Source organism: Sinocyclocheilus grahami, unplaced genomic scaffold (genome assembly GCF_001515645.1).
Source record: "Sinocyclocheilus grahami isolate Dianchi unplaced genomic scaffold, SAMN03320097.WGS_v1.1 scaffold1088.1, whole genome shotgun sequence".
Taxonomy (NCBI): Eukaryota; Metazoa; Chordata; class Actinopteri; order Cypriniformes; family Cyprinidae; genus Sinocyclocheilus; species Sinocyclocheilus grahami.
The window spans coordinates 101048-115570 of NW_015506267.1; the positions used below are offsets into that span (position 1 = coordinate 101048).

Genomic DNA, 14523 nt, shown 5'->3' on the forward strand with positions numbered 1-14523 from the left:
TTTCAAAATTCTGACTTTATATCTCCCAGCGGTTTCTTTTTTCATGATTGGGACTTTATATTTGCCATTTGCATCAATTTTAGGGAATTGCAACTTTATGTCTCTCAGTTATGACATTATATCTCGCAATTGCATCTTTTTTGTAATTAACTTTATATCTTATATCATAATTAACTTTATATCTTATATCAGTTGCATCTATTTTTCGTAATTGTGACTCACAATTGCATCTACTTTTTGTAATTGCGACTTTATATCTGACAACTGTGGCTTTATATATCACAATTGTGACTTCACATCTCTTCATATCTTCTTAATTCATGTTCCTGGTCTAATTTTTATTGATTCATCCATGCAGGTAATTCTAAAGGAAAAAAAATTTGAAATCTTACATCAAAATGTATTAACTTGCTCCGCTCCTGAAGCGACTTTCCTTTTCAGGTGATGTCATATAGGTAATGTTACCCGAGGGCTAAAAAGTTTAATGACAGAGGTAGTCTTCCATATTCATTCATACAAACTCACATTTGTGTTCAAATCTTTCTTCATTTTAAAAAGTTAATCTGGGTAGTTGCCATGTTATGCGTCAGCTACCCATATTCAGATAAAGCACCACAGGGTGTGGAAGATCTGCCAAACTAAATAGAAAGATTTCAGGAACATGACACCCACATTACATCTACCTAGAGCTGGTTTGAACCCTCAAGCACGTTTATAAATCTTTTGCGTAATTTGGAAAGGCTTAAGCGAATCAGTCAGTCTGTTGCATGTTTTATTGCACAAGATTTTTGGGGGATTTTTCCTATTTTTTATTTATAGATGTAGAGCAGTGGCAGAAAAGCACAAGAGGAGAGATGAGCTCAAATTGTGTGTGCTTCCTAGCTGACCACTAGGCCATGACTACCGATATAGCTGTTTGTTCAGTATTTCTCAGTCCTTTTCCTGCAGAACCCCATAAGACGGCATGTTTTGGATTATTTGACAGACCTAATTCTGGTCACGGATGCGCTTGATGAACTAATAAGCTAATCAGTAGAATCAGGTATGTTAAATAAGGGAGATCTAAAATATGCAGCGATGGGTTTGAGAAATGCTGCATTAGATTTACATGCAAAGTGTGATCTTTGTTTGATGCATTGCCTACACAAGTGGCTTTTTTTGTATTTTTTTATTTTATTTATTTTTGCTGTTTCTGCTAAGAACCAAAGTCATCTTTACAAATGAAGCACTTTTGATAAAGAAATAATCACTGAACGGAGCGAATCTTCCTAGGTTTGTAAAATTAATAAGTAGACTCTGGGCTTAAAGGAATAGTTCACCCCAAAAATGAAAATTTGCTGAAAATGTACGCACCCTCAGACCATAAAAGATGTAGATGAGTTTGTTTCTTCATCAGATTTGGAGAAATGAAGCATTACATCACTTGCTCAGCAATGGATCCTCTGCAGTGAATGGGTGCCATCAGAATGAGAGCCAAACAGCTGATAGAAACATCACACTTGTGGACTTGCTTGTGGACGACTTTTTCCCTGGAGAAAGCAAGATTATGTGTAGAGGACTTGTATTTTAAGACATCGTAAAGGTGGATTTGTTTCTTACAAACATGCAGTTGTAACTTGTAAGCTTGTAATACTCCAAAGAGAAAGGAAAACTTGAAATCGCATCATATGACCCCTTTAAGACATTAAATAATGGACTGGAGTGGTGTGGATTATTGTCCAGGGATCAACGCTAAGGATTTTTTCTTCTGGCTAGTGGTTCACATTTTCACTGACCCTGCCACAAAAAATAAAATGGTTGCTGTTATCATTGTTTTTGATCTGTTATCTTGTATTCTAATAAATAAGCTTATATGACACCAATATTTTAGATACCAATTAAATTTTACAATTCTCTATTTCAATTTCGATACCACAGAAAAAATCACTAGCCAAAAATCAACATAAATATAAAGTTTAAACATTATTAAAGACAAGTGACAGCCAGTAAATAAGAACAAATGAACAAATTACAAGTAATAGCACAATTAAATATAGGCCTATAGCACAAACATAGAAATGAAATTATGCTTTAGGTTTTTATGTTTTTATGTTTGTAGATGTTCAGGTACAGAAATTGAAAAATTACATATAAAATAACATTTGCATGTTCTTCACTCTGTGTTGCACCTTGATTTTTCATAGCCATTTGAAATTTTAGGCAACCACTGCATTTTAAACATGAATTGAAAAAAAAGTGCAACGTTTGATTTACATTAGACTGTATAATTTCAAAATCTGAAGCAAAAACAGAATAACCTGATTTTAGTTTTGTGAAATTATGCTACATAAAACATCTGTATGAAACAGAAACGGCAGACGGGCTGAATGAGACGCAGATTCACTCTCTGCCAGCAGGCGGCGCTTATAGAACAGTGATACAGCGTTTCCTTGCTTACTGCTGTGAACACAGCAGCGCTGCGTGTATTAACACTAATTTAAATGCATCATACGGAGACAAAATGAAACGCCATTTCTGAAAACAGTCAGTTCCATTCCCCTCAGAAACACATTCATATAAAATTCAATGTTTGCATTTTCTTCCTATATTTCGCACATCGTGAACAGTGATCTTGTTCTGCCTGCTACAGTATTTTTTTCCTCTTTGCGTCCGTCTTCAGCGTCTCTGGCCTCTGTTAACGGCCGTTTACAGACTAATTATAATTATAACAGAATATTTCCACACAAATGGCCTTTGGGAAAATGATTGCAGTGCAGTTTGTGTGCAAGCACGGAACAGAAGATAGTCTGAAATAAAACAATAAATGTCCGGTAGATCAGTGCATCTGTACTCCAGTGTATAAATTCAATATAGATTAATCATTGTTAAAGCTACAAAGTTACTTGCCAGGATGGGTATTTTGACATACTTTTGTATGTATTTGCCCGTTCAGGCGGCTCGCACGTGTCAGAGCGGCTGTCTGTGCGCGCACTGTTCACACAGAACACAGCGCGCGAGTACTAAAAGGAGTTGTCTTTCGCGCCCAAATGCTTTTTAATCGCTTGAATATTTAAATTAACAAGTCTTAAAAACACATGCAAATGATAAAATGTCGTGACGATGCGGCAACTGAACAAATCCATCTACTGTCCCGAACGTCTTTCACGCTGGCCCTGGGCCATCGGGCAGTCCTTATTGTCGAGCCCTATTGTCATGTTTTTATCAGCTGTTTAGAATCTCATTCTGACGGCACCCATTCACCGCAGAGGATCCATTGGTGAGCAAGTGATGCAATGCTACATTTCTCCAAGTCTGTTCCCATGAAGAAACAAACTAATCTACATCTCGGATGGCTTGAGGGTGAGCAAATTAAAATTTTTGGTGAACTATCGCTTTAAAGAAAGTTCAGATTCCCTGCTCATAATTATGACTTTGTGGTGGCATTGTATGCATTAAATGACCTTAAATACTATCTTTTCGACATGACTTCAAAGCACCATTAGAGACTAGGGATGTGCAACAGTGATCGAGTACTCGACCGTGACAGCGATGATCGATCATGTAAACGATGATCGAATTTTTTTTTTTTTTCCCTGATTGGTTATAGCAGCACTTTGGGCGGCGCCCTGAGCAGGGCTCTACAGTGCGACTGAAATCTACTGCGTGCGACTATGAAAACATATTCAGATCATCATCATGCTTGTGATTGTGATCGCTGAGGGGAGCTTCAAAGGTTTCTACGTGTTTTTGCAGCGTTGAGTAATGTATCACAGACATATCTCATGAATCCTTTCATAAGCAAAGTGTAGACGGTGTAAATAAGAGATTCATTGTGCAGTGTAGAGAGCTTCGTTGATTATAAATGTGAGATCGCGATGAACTAAGATGAGTGACAGCGTTTAATGATTTTTAAGGGAGTTTGTAAATGTGATACTGATTTAATACAACAGTTAAATAGACAAGAAGTTAATATTAAGTGACTTACTGACTTACATTGTCTGACTATAACACTGTATGATTCCTGAATGATTCAGCTGTTCGACTGAATCAATTGAATGAATGATTCAGTGATCAAATCAGTGACTTGTCGCCACCTGCTGGCGGATTTAGTTTCATTTTTAAAGTATCTTTTCAGTTCTTTAAATCATTTAAAATGTCTATATTCAACATTTTTTTAAAACATTAAACTTTTTTTAGGAGCACAGGCGCTCCTAAAAAGAAAAATAAGCATAGAGCCCTGGCCCTGAGCTCTGATTGGTTAGCTTGCCACAGGATGCATCAAAAGAAGAGAGAGAATCATGGCCTCAAAGTCACGTAGTGATGTCTGGCTTCACTTTGAGAAGACCGATGAAAATACAGTTCAGTGCAAGCTGTGCAGCGCCATGCTGTCACACAAATCTACAACAAGTACAATGCGCTATCATCTAACATTTGTACATAAAATGTCTGGCGATAACAGAGCGGCAACTCAGATGAGCATTGCATCATTTGCCGTTAGACCAAAATGCAATGCAGGCAGAACCAGCCGTGCTTTTTTTCGTCATATTTGTGGGCATAATTCAATTCATATGGCTTCGAAAACGCACAGGCGATTTATGGATAATAAACTTATAACTTAACTGAATAACTTAAAAATAAAACTTAATTACAGATATTACACTTAATAACGTAGATGAACATATAGCACAAATCTGCCATACATTTATAATGAGAACTTTATAGAAATCTATAGTAAATTCTGTTCTTGCCCATCTTTCAGCGCGCTGTCATGAAAACGCATCACGACGGGAGCTCGCTCTCTCTCTCTTTCTCTGTCTAGCGCATAACTTAGCATCCTATTGTGCAGATACAAGTTGTAATGTTACGTCTGCTATGTATCTAAGTTATCTTATTTATCATAGGATGTGTCATAGAATGAGCTTCAGTTTATTGGCATAAAGTCACTCTTCACCTCAGGCAGCTATTCCTTTTTAGATGCTTCTTTATTAATAACATTGCTTCATCATAATCATAATCTAACATGTCCTAATCATGTGTTCATGTTTTCATAGACAGGTTTTCATGTCATATTTTTATTTTTAACATTCATTTTCATAACAATCTTCAGATTTTTTCATTATATCCATTACGGCCATGCCCTGCCCCCCCACACAAGCCCCGCCCCCGATTACTCGATTAATCGTTTTTGAAACCTATCGATGATCGAAATGAGAAATTTCCCAAAATGCCCATCCCTATTAGAGACTATTGGATCCCTGGAATTTAATGGTAGACCTATAGATCTCCACCTGTAATTTCTATGTGTGTCCGGTAAGTCTAGGCCTTTGGTGCATCACAGCACGCTTCAATGAGCAGCTCCTGTTGACGTGACAAAGAGCCAGCACTTACAGGTCATCAGGACAACAGGACATCAGAGCTGATTCACAAAGGCCTGCAGGACACACACGCGCACACACTCTCAAACAAGCCAAGTACAGACTCGTGGGTAATTGGGCATACCATCTCAGCAGCAAGTGTCTAATAATAGGGCCGTCATGTGTGTTAGATGGAAGGACGCATTGAATTAGAGCGTCCCACTGAACTGTGTTAACCCATAACGCTATGACAGCGCGAGAGAGAGAGAGAGGGGTTTAAGTATATGCTCTAAAAGCCAATAACAGGCTCCCAAGGCTCTAATGGTGATCAGGTTTACAGGCATGTTACACCTGCAGGAGAGCAGGGGCAATTTTAGGGTCAGTGGATATTCAGCGCTCAGTTCAGACATCTGCAGAGGCCATAATTTTATTATTTCCAATAAAAAATTACATTGCTATTCAAAATTTTGGGGTCGGTAGATTTTTATTATTATTATTTTTTAAGTCTCTTATGCCCACCAAGGCTGCATTTATTTGATTAAAAATACAGAAAAAACAGTAATATTATGAAATAATATTACTATTTAAAATTACTGTTTTCTATTTGAATATATTTTAAAATGTAATTTATTCCTGTGATGTAAAACTGAATTTTCAGCATCATTACGCCAGTCTTCAGTGTCACATGATCTTCAAAAATCATTCTAATATGCTGATCTGCTGCTCCAGAAACATTTCTGATTATTATCAATGTTGAAAACAGTCGTGCTGCTGAATATTTCTGTGGAAACCATGATCAATTTATTTATTTTTAGGATTCTTTTGATGAATAGAATGTTCAAAAGAACAGCATTTATATAAAAAAAAAAAATATATATATATATATATATATATAATGTCTTTACTGTCTTTTGATCAATTTAATTCATCTTTGCTGAATAAATGTAATAATTAAAAAAAAAACTACTGACCCCAAATTTTTTAAGTTAGTATTTACGAACCAAATATTGTGTCAAATTTTTAATATTTAGATGTGTGGTTTGGGTTGGTTCTAAATTTTATTCTGAATTACAAATATATACAGTGGAAATTTAAGGGGATCTGAATACTTTCCGTACCCACTGTATGTGCAAATCAACTGATTGACACATCTATGTGAGCACTTGCACACAGGTTTATGTGTGTGCATTAGTGAACGAGACCCTCACAGAGGAAGATGAGGATAGGATTTCCTTGAAGACTGTGGAGTTGTGATGGTTTGTGATGGAGTGCAGCCGTGGAAAAGTTCTTCCAGTGTAAACACATCCATCATCTGCTGTATCTTCTTCACCACAGCAAGAACAGATTGAGCAAGAGGAAGAGAGCGAGGGAAAAAACAGAAGAATGATGTGACAGAGGTCACACAATCTGCTGCTTCTGAGAGAGGAAACGGTAAAATTAGAAACTCTTTTAGAGACCAGAGAGAGGGAGAAAAAGCGATCAAAGACCGTCAGACATGTCCCACCTTGACGAGAGCAGTTAGAGGAAACCAAAGTCTACAATTCATCTCTGATGATGCGGGAAGAGAGATTCCCCGCAGAGCCCATCACGTAGAGATTATTAAAGGGACAGTTCACTCAAAAAAAAAAAAAAATTATTATTTACTCCTCGCATCCTTCGAAACCTGTCTATACTTTGTACCCGAACCTTTGAAAAATCTGCACCTGGTTCTTGCCATACAACAACAGGTCATAGTTTCACATCTGTCGAGCTCCAAAAAGAACAAAAAACACCAAAAAAATATGCAAGGCTTCTGAAGTCATGGATATCTTTATGTGAGGAAACAATAAAACAAAGGTTGTTTTCCAGTCCATATGTTCACGAGAATCAATTGCTTTTGGCACCAAAACCTGGTGCAATGCGACTAGGCACATATTTTTCCAAATATTTATTCAGTAACAATTGTGAATATAGCGCTCACTTTACGTCTTTGCACCATTGTTTTCTGTTTTCATTTGAATGTTTTAGTAATTTTGTTGTGTTTTTGTCATTTTTAGAATTTACAATTCAGCTTAAACTAAATGAAAATGAGAAATGTTGCCTTGACAAGTAGCTGAAATAACCAAAAATGTCAGTAAATATTGTACAGTGCTGACTTTTTACGTCTTTGCACCAGTGTTATTTGAATATATTTAATATTATTAAAATTGTATGTAATTATTAAATTATTCTAATAGTATTATATTATTTAATTCAGTTGTTATTTAATATACTATTATGGTTTTTGTTAATATTTTGAATTTTATTAAATTTTTTTAGATTTTCAGTTTTAATTTTAAGGGTTTAGTAATTTTGTGTTTTGACTTTTTTTTTTCTTTTTTTTGACAAGCTAAATGAAAATGAGAAATGTTGCTTTGGCAAGTTGCTGAAATAAAATAACCTGGTGCGATGAAACCAACCGATAGTTTTTGCAAGATTTCAGTAATTACTGTACATAGTGCTCACTTTATGTAATTCTTTCAGTGTTATTTTAATGATAATTAAACATTAATAAATTATAATTATTAAATATTAAAATGATTAAATGTTATTAATGTAATGTTATATCAATGATATTAATGATAATGTTGATATACAATTGTAGTTTTTGTTAATATTTATTTATTATTTATTTTTGTTTTAATTTAAAAAGTTTAAAACGTAGTTTTTTATTAATATTTTAGTAGTTCAGCGTTAAACAAAAATGAGAAATGTTGCATTGGCAACTAGCTGAAATGTAAAAATAGTTTATATAAATGTTAGCTATTGTTTATTTTATTTCAAGTAATACTTTTTTTAATGGTTTTAGTTAACAATAATAACCCTGATTTGTACGTTGCACAAAGCTAATATTTGATATCAGAAGAGCTAGAGTACGGTGCAGTTTTTTAGTGCTTTTAGTAACCTGACTGATGTGGTTTTTTGGCGAACTGTCACTGAATGGAAAAGCTCTGCATAAAGATCCTTTCATGAGAGGTTAAGGCCGGCTCTGACAGTGCTCTGCCGGGTCTGTGTCGCCGCATTAGACTGGGTTTCTTCAGCGCAAACCGCTAGCTCTCCCGGGCCTTCGCTGGTAAAGGGAAAGTTTAAAAGTTAATTGCTCTGCTGTTACCTGTCAGCTATTTTCAGCAGTGGCACATTAGCTGTAGATACTAATGAGAACTGGGGAAAGCTGAGAATCAGAGGCAGGAGAGCTAAAAAAAAAAAAAAAAAGCATAAAAACCAATGAAGACTTAAAGACATTGAGCCCGTCAGCGCCTGCCCATGGTATTACTTGTACGAGAGCCACTTTTTCATTAAATGTTGAATGTATTTCTGCCAGTTTTATTATCTTGAGTGAAATGCATTTGCATTCCATGTTTACTATTCTTCCATAGAGACCGTAATGAAATGGAATTGAATATTTTATGATTTTTTAATGATGTTTTTCCTCTAAACTGTCGAGAGAAAGTCGTGTAGCCCTCAGCATGGGCTCCGCAGGACTTGGGAAAACTCTGGAAATGAGGCTTTATCCGTGTCTTTGATTGAGACTAGAGGCCATGAGTCCGTTCTCATCCACCGCTCTAGTCCCACTTTCTGCTTCTCAATGTTTCTTTTGTTCTATGATTCACCCAGTTAGTCTTTTCCTGCTGTTGTTCACTAACCAGGCGTTTAAACTTGACCTTTTTGTCAGTCGCTTGGTTTCTATTTCTGAAATCTCTTTGGTCCACAGTCCGGCGGCACATCATTTTCCTGGTTTTGTGTATGTTTTTTTGTGCACTTTATTCTGAAGGAAAACAATATTTTATATTTTATCTGGTTACTTGGAATCTTGATTTTAGACATCAAATTTGTTTTAATTGGATGTGATTTTTGTGACTTCATGCAGCATTTCTTTTTCAGTAAAGACTAAAATTACTTGACACTTGTGCCTGGTTAGGATACTGTGAAGATACCAGTATTATCATTAACTAAAACTAATAATAATTTAAAAAAAAATTTAATTTAAAATAAATGAAATGGTAAATAAAATAGAATATAAAAAACATTTAGGTGCAAAAGCAAAATGCTAAATGACAAATTTTTGTTTAGTTTAAGTTAAAACATGACAAATTAAATTAAATAGACATTAAAACAAAAACTATTAAAAAATGAGTAAAACACAACATTTCCTAAAACTTTACAATTTAAATAAAAAAAATTAAGTACTAAAATGACTCAAATAAAAACTGAAATAAAAACAATAAACATTAAATAGATATTTAAAAAACTAAAACTAATAAAAATGACTAAAACACAACAAAAATGTAAAAATAAAAATCTTATTTTTCATTTAGTTTGTTCAAATACTAAAACGACTAAAACTGAAATAAAATTTCTAAAAATTAAATCGACATTTAAAAAGAAGAAACCTAAGAAAAATGACCAAGACACAATACAATTCTGAAAACTTTTAAAAATTTCCATTTAGTTTAATTCCTAAAAAAACAACATAAAATAGACAAAAATATAAAAAATTAAATAAACATTTAAAAAAACAAAAACTAATAGAAATGAATAAAACATAATATTACTTAAGTTTAAGTATAAGTTGAAAACTAAAAAGAAGCTAAAAACTAAGTAGCCGTATTAAAAAACAAACTAAAAAAAAAATCTACATAAACACAACAAAATTACGAAAACTTTTAACAAAAATTTAAATGAAAGTGGAAAGTATAAAATTAAAAACGACATAATTCAAAATGTATAAATAATACGTATTATTTATATAGTATAGTAATAATAGTAAAATAACCCTGTTTCTGTTTCCCTTCTCAGAATCGCCATCAGCACCTTTACAGACTTCCAGACGTCCACGCTGTTGTGTGAAGTAAGTCTTCATCCCGGCAACTTTAATGTGTTTTTAATGCGATTCAGACATTCTCTGAGCAGTTTTTTTCGAGTGGCACTTGAACTCTCTTGTATTTTGGAAGTTAGGTGTATTTGAGTCGAAATTAGCCAGACCGGCTTTGTTAATGGGAATTTATTTCAAACCAAAGTGCTATTTGTCAGGTTTGTTTTGTTCTTTTTAGACAAATGAATATAATATGTTTTGAAGGAAGTTGGCTTAATTCGACTGGCCACGGAAAACTAAATCACAAGTTTAATACAGTAAATATAAATTATGTCTAGTTTACTTAATTTTACTGAAAATAATTAACATAAAATAAGTCCAAATGCATTAAATTAAGAGTGATTAAGCAATGATGGAGTGCAATTAATCAACTAAATTTCAAAACATATATATGATTCGATAAGATTGTTTTTATGGTTTAGAAAGATGTCTCTTCTGCTCATTAAGGCTGCATTTGTTTGATCTAAAAATACGATTAAAATTGTGAAATATTGTAATTTAAAATAGCTGTTTTCTATGTGAATATATGTTAAAATGTAATTTATTTCTGTGATGCGCAGCTGAATTTTCAGCATCATTCCTCCAGTCTTCAGTGTCACATGATCTTCAGAAATCATTCTAATATGCTGATTTGCTGCTCAACAAACATTTCTGATTATTATCAATGTTGAAAACAGTTGTGCTGCGTTATGTTTTTGGAAATGATTCTTTGATGAAAAGAACAGCATTTATTTAAAACTGAAACCTTCTGTAACATTATAAATGTCTTTACTGTCACTTTTGATCAAATGAATGCACCATTGCTGAATAAATGTATTCATTTCTTCATAAAAAAAAAACCCACTGACTCCAAGCGTTTGAACAGTAGAGTATGTATACTAAACAATATTTCCAATAATTGTTTTTAATAATTTGTGTCTTGAAGGTTGACAGCAAGGCAGCTCGTGGTTTTGGAACAGATCTTTTGTCTACTTTTCTAAACGCCGTGCAGTGCTGTATGTGTGAGGACAGAAGGCTGCTGGCTTCATTGAACATTGCTGGCAGATGATCCAGCAGCTTTTGCTATGAGAAAGAGACTTGACCAGAAAGTGATTTAGCTCTCCGGCCAAGTTTAAACAAGGTCTAGTTGGCACCTGAACGCAGTGCTGTTCGATTGGAACAGAGAGTGCTATGCGTGGACGTCTACTTCTGAAGAAAGTCTTGAACTTTTTCAAAACTGGTTTGTTAGACAGGATATTATGTAATGTGTTAGTTGCTGTCCACGTGTATATTTTACAATCAAACACTATGTTTTAGCTCCTTATTTGGAATGATTTTTAGGTCATCAAACGTGCACACACAAATAAAAAGCTTTGTGAAAGATCAGCCAGAATTAAATTGTGTACTTCTTTCAGATTGCTTGATGTCATCAATTGAATCTCAAAATGAATAAATAGACCCTAAACATCTGTGTGCTAGGCCAAGCGTACACTACAAGAGCTCACCTATTGTACTTGCATTTTAAACAATAAGGTTCTTTATTGGTGTTGATGGTTCCATGAAGAACATTTAACATCCATGGAATCTTTCCATTCCACAAATGGTTGTTTATAGTGGAAAAGGGTTCTTTAGATTATTAAAATGTTTTTCACACTGAGAAAAAATGGTTCTTTTAAGAACATTTCACTAAAGGTTCTTTGAGGAACCAAAAATGGTTCTTCCACTGCATCAATGAAAACCTCTTAGAGTAAATCTGGCCAATAACTGGTTGATCAGTTATCAAGCAAGTCTGAAATTATTTCATAGTTTCTGTGACTACTCGAGATCGAGCATTTATTGTGAGCTGGATAGGATATTTTTTCACCCAAATTAGCTGAAAATATGCACAGATCAAACACTGTTTACAAGCCAAAACAATAATGAACAAATATATCAGTGGATTTTGATGTGAGAGACAACATGACTTTTTGAATGGACTTTTTCACTTTTATTCAATTCTGAATGTCATAAAATTGTATGCAATAAATAGCTTTTTCTTGTAACTTTTTTTCTTGTTTGAAGTTTGTTTTTTACTGAAAAAAATGAAAAATATTTAGGATTAGGATTGTTGTAAATGTTTGTCGCAGTGCATTTTGGGATTGCTTATGCAAAATAATCAAGTGATGTTGCCTTAAAACTGGGCTTCTAGGTGACATAATGTTAAAAAAAAATAACTTAAAAATCCAAAAAGCATGATGCTAGCAACTCTTAAGGTCATGGGTTCGTTTCCCAGGGAGTGCATGAACTGATTCAAAACCATTCTGTGTTCCATGAAAGCATCGCTCACTGAGGTTTTGAGTGAAATCGGCCCAGCTGGATAGGCCACGTGAGCCATCCATCTCGCAAGGTTTTGCAGTGGTTCGCTCGGGGATCCGCTAAAGAGTACAGGAACGAAGCCGAGGGTTAAAGGTCATTTGCGACGAGAGCTTTGCAGATCCTCCAGAGAAAGCTGCCCTGTCTGAAGGTTATCGACGCCAGGTACCCAAATGACAGAGGTGAGGATTAATATTCATGCCTATGACCCGGATAATTGATGAAGCCTGGAGATCTGTGATACTGGCCTGACTGACGGTCAACTGCTGACAGAGAATTAATAATGAAAAACGACAGCCGAGTGTTTTTGGGCACAGGTAGGAAATGAGCTGGTGTTAATTAGGCCCCTGAGCTCCTCAAAATCTGTAATGAGCTTTCTGAGCACGCCAGCTCTCTTCCCAGCATGCATTTGGGGCTCTTATTCACTTAGTTTCAAAACCTAGTCGGTTGCCTTGCTGTCCATATTCTGAGGAAGCATCCTAAATATCCCAAAATGAGGAACTGATTTGTAATGCTCTATATAGACAACTCAGTCCAGCACACAAATTACTCTCCTCATTTAAAGGTGCTGTATGTAGGATTTACACCGAGTGGTTGAACTAGGTATTGCAGTCCAAATTCAAAATATTGGAGGGTTTTTTTCACCCGGCCCCTCCTCCTCAGACTTGACGCACACGCAGGTTGCCAGATTGACGACACCAACAGGAACAAGCGTATTTGAAGATGAATGAAATTAAATACGCTGTATTTTCCACCAACTGGCAACCCGGGGTGCCGAAATGCAATTGGGTAAACTGGCAGTGGGCGGGTTTCACAAACCAAAACAAAGACCGAGAATGGACATTTAGGAGACCATTCTCCTACATTTTCAAAGGAGAATAACTGACTGTAGCATTGTTTTTCAGATAAACAAGTATGTTAACTTAGCATGTTTCTTAAATATCTGCAAGCATATTATGGTATTTTTATGCTTTAGTAGAGTCAAAAACTTGCATACGGCACCTTTAAAACACATGAGATTTAACTCTCAAAATGTTTATGTTGCTAAGCTAAAAACACTACTCTTAACAAGCGTATACGCTGTAAAAATGAGTTTTTCCAAAGTTGTAAATAAAGATGATTGGAGTATTTTTTACAAGCTTTCTACTTCAAAATTTCACGTTTAAGTGACGTGACATGTGGCCAAGTATGGTGACCCATACTTGGAATTAGTGCTCTGCATTTAACCCATCCAAAGTGTGTGTGTGTGTGTGTGTGTGTGTGGGTGTGTGTGTGCGCGCACACACACACACACACACACACACACACACACACACACACACACACACACACACCTCAGTCGTGGTATTGAAGATGGAAGATAGCGCTGTACATTCACTCCCCCCACCTACAATCTCTGCCAGTACGAGACTCGAACCCACAACCTTTGGATTACGAGTCCGACTCTCTAACCATTAGGCCACGACTTCCCCCGACTTAAAGGGGTGGTTGATTGCGATTTCACAGTTTTAACGTTAGTTAGTGTGTAATGTTGCTGTTTGAGCATAAACAATATCTGCAAAGTTACGAAGCTGAAAGTTCAATGCAAATGGAGATATCGTCTTTTAAAATTCTCAGTTTAATGCCTACAAAAACGGCTGGTAGGGACTACAACAAGTTACTTCCCGGGTTCGTGACTTCACAAACCCAGATAAACCCTGCCCCCGGGAAAAGGCAGCAAAGGGGGCGAGGGCATGCTGCGCTGCTTTAGAGAAGAGGAAGAGAAAACTAGAGGTGCACGTAAAAATCTATTCATATATGAATCGCGATTCTGTCTTCTAACGATTCTAATGGATTCACAAGTTTCAAAATCAATGTTCTAAAGCAGCGGTTCTTCCAAAAGAGGACACAACTAGAAATCAGTGGTTAAGTTGTATTTACAACACTGTTCCAGAACACTTCAACCCAAATATTCAGATGTGTGCAGCT

General features: G+C 35.4%; 1 protein-coding gene across 3 annotated transcripts in view; it reads left to right on the forward strand.

The window, feature by feature from the left end:
- Positions 1–10191, forward strand: part of LOC107566628 (TBC1 domain family member 20-like) — a 34122-nt gene extending 23931 nt beyond the window's left edge. For all 3 annotated transcript variants that reach the window (XM_016252116.1, XM_016252117.1, XM_016252118.1), the window contains exon 8: positions 10149–10191. The gene's annotated coding sequence lies outside the window, so the exon portion shown is untranslated. The remainder of the gene's footprint in view (positions 1–10148) is intronic.
- Positions 10192–14523: the final 4332 nt, after the last annotated feature.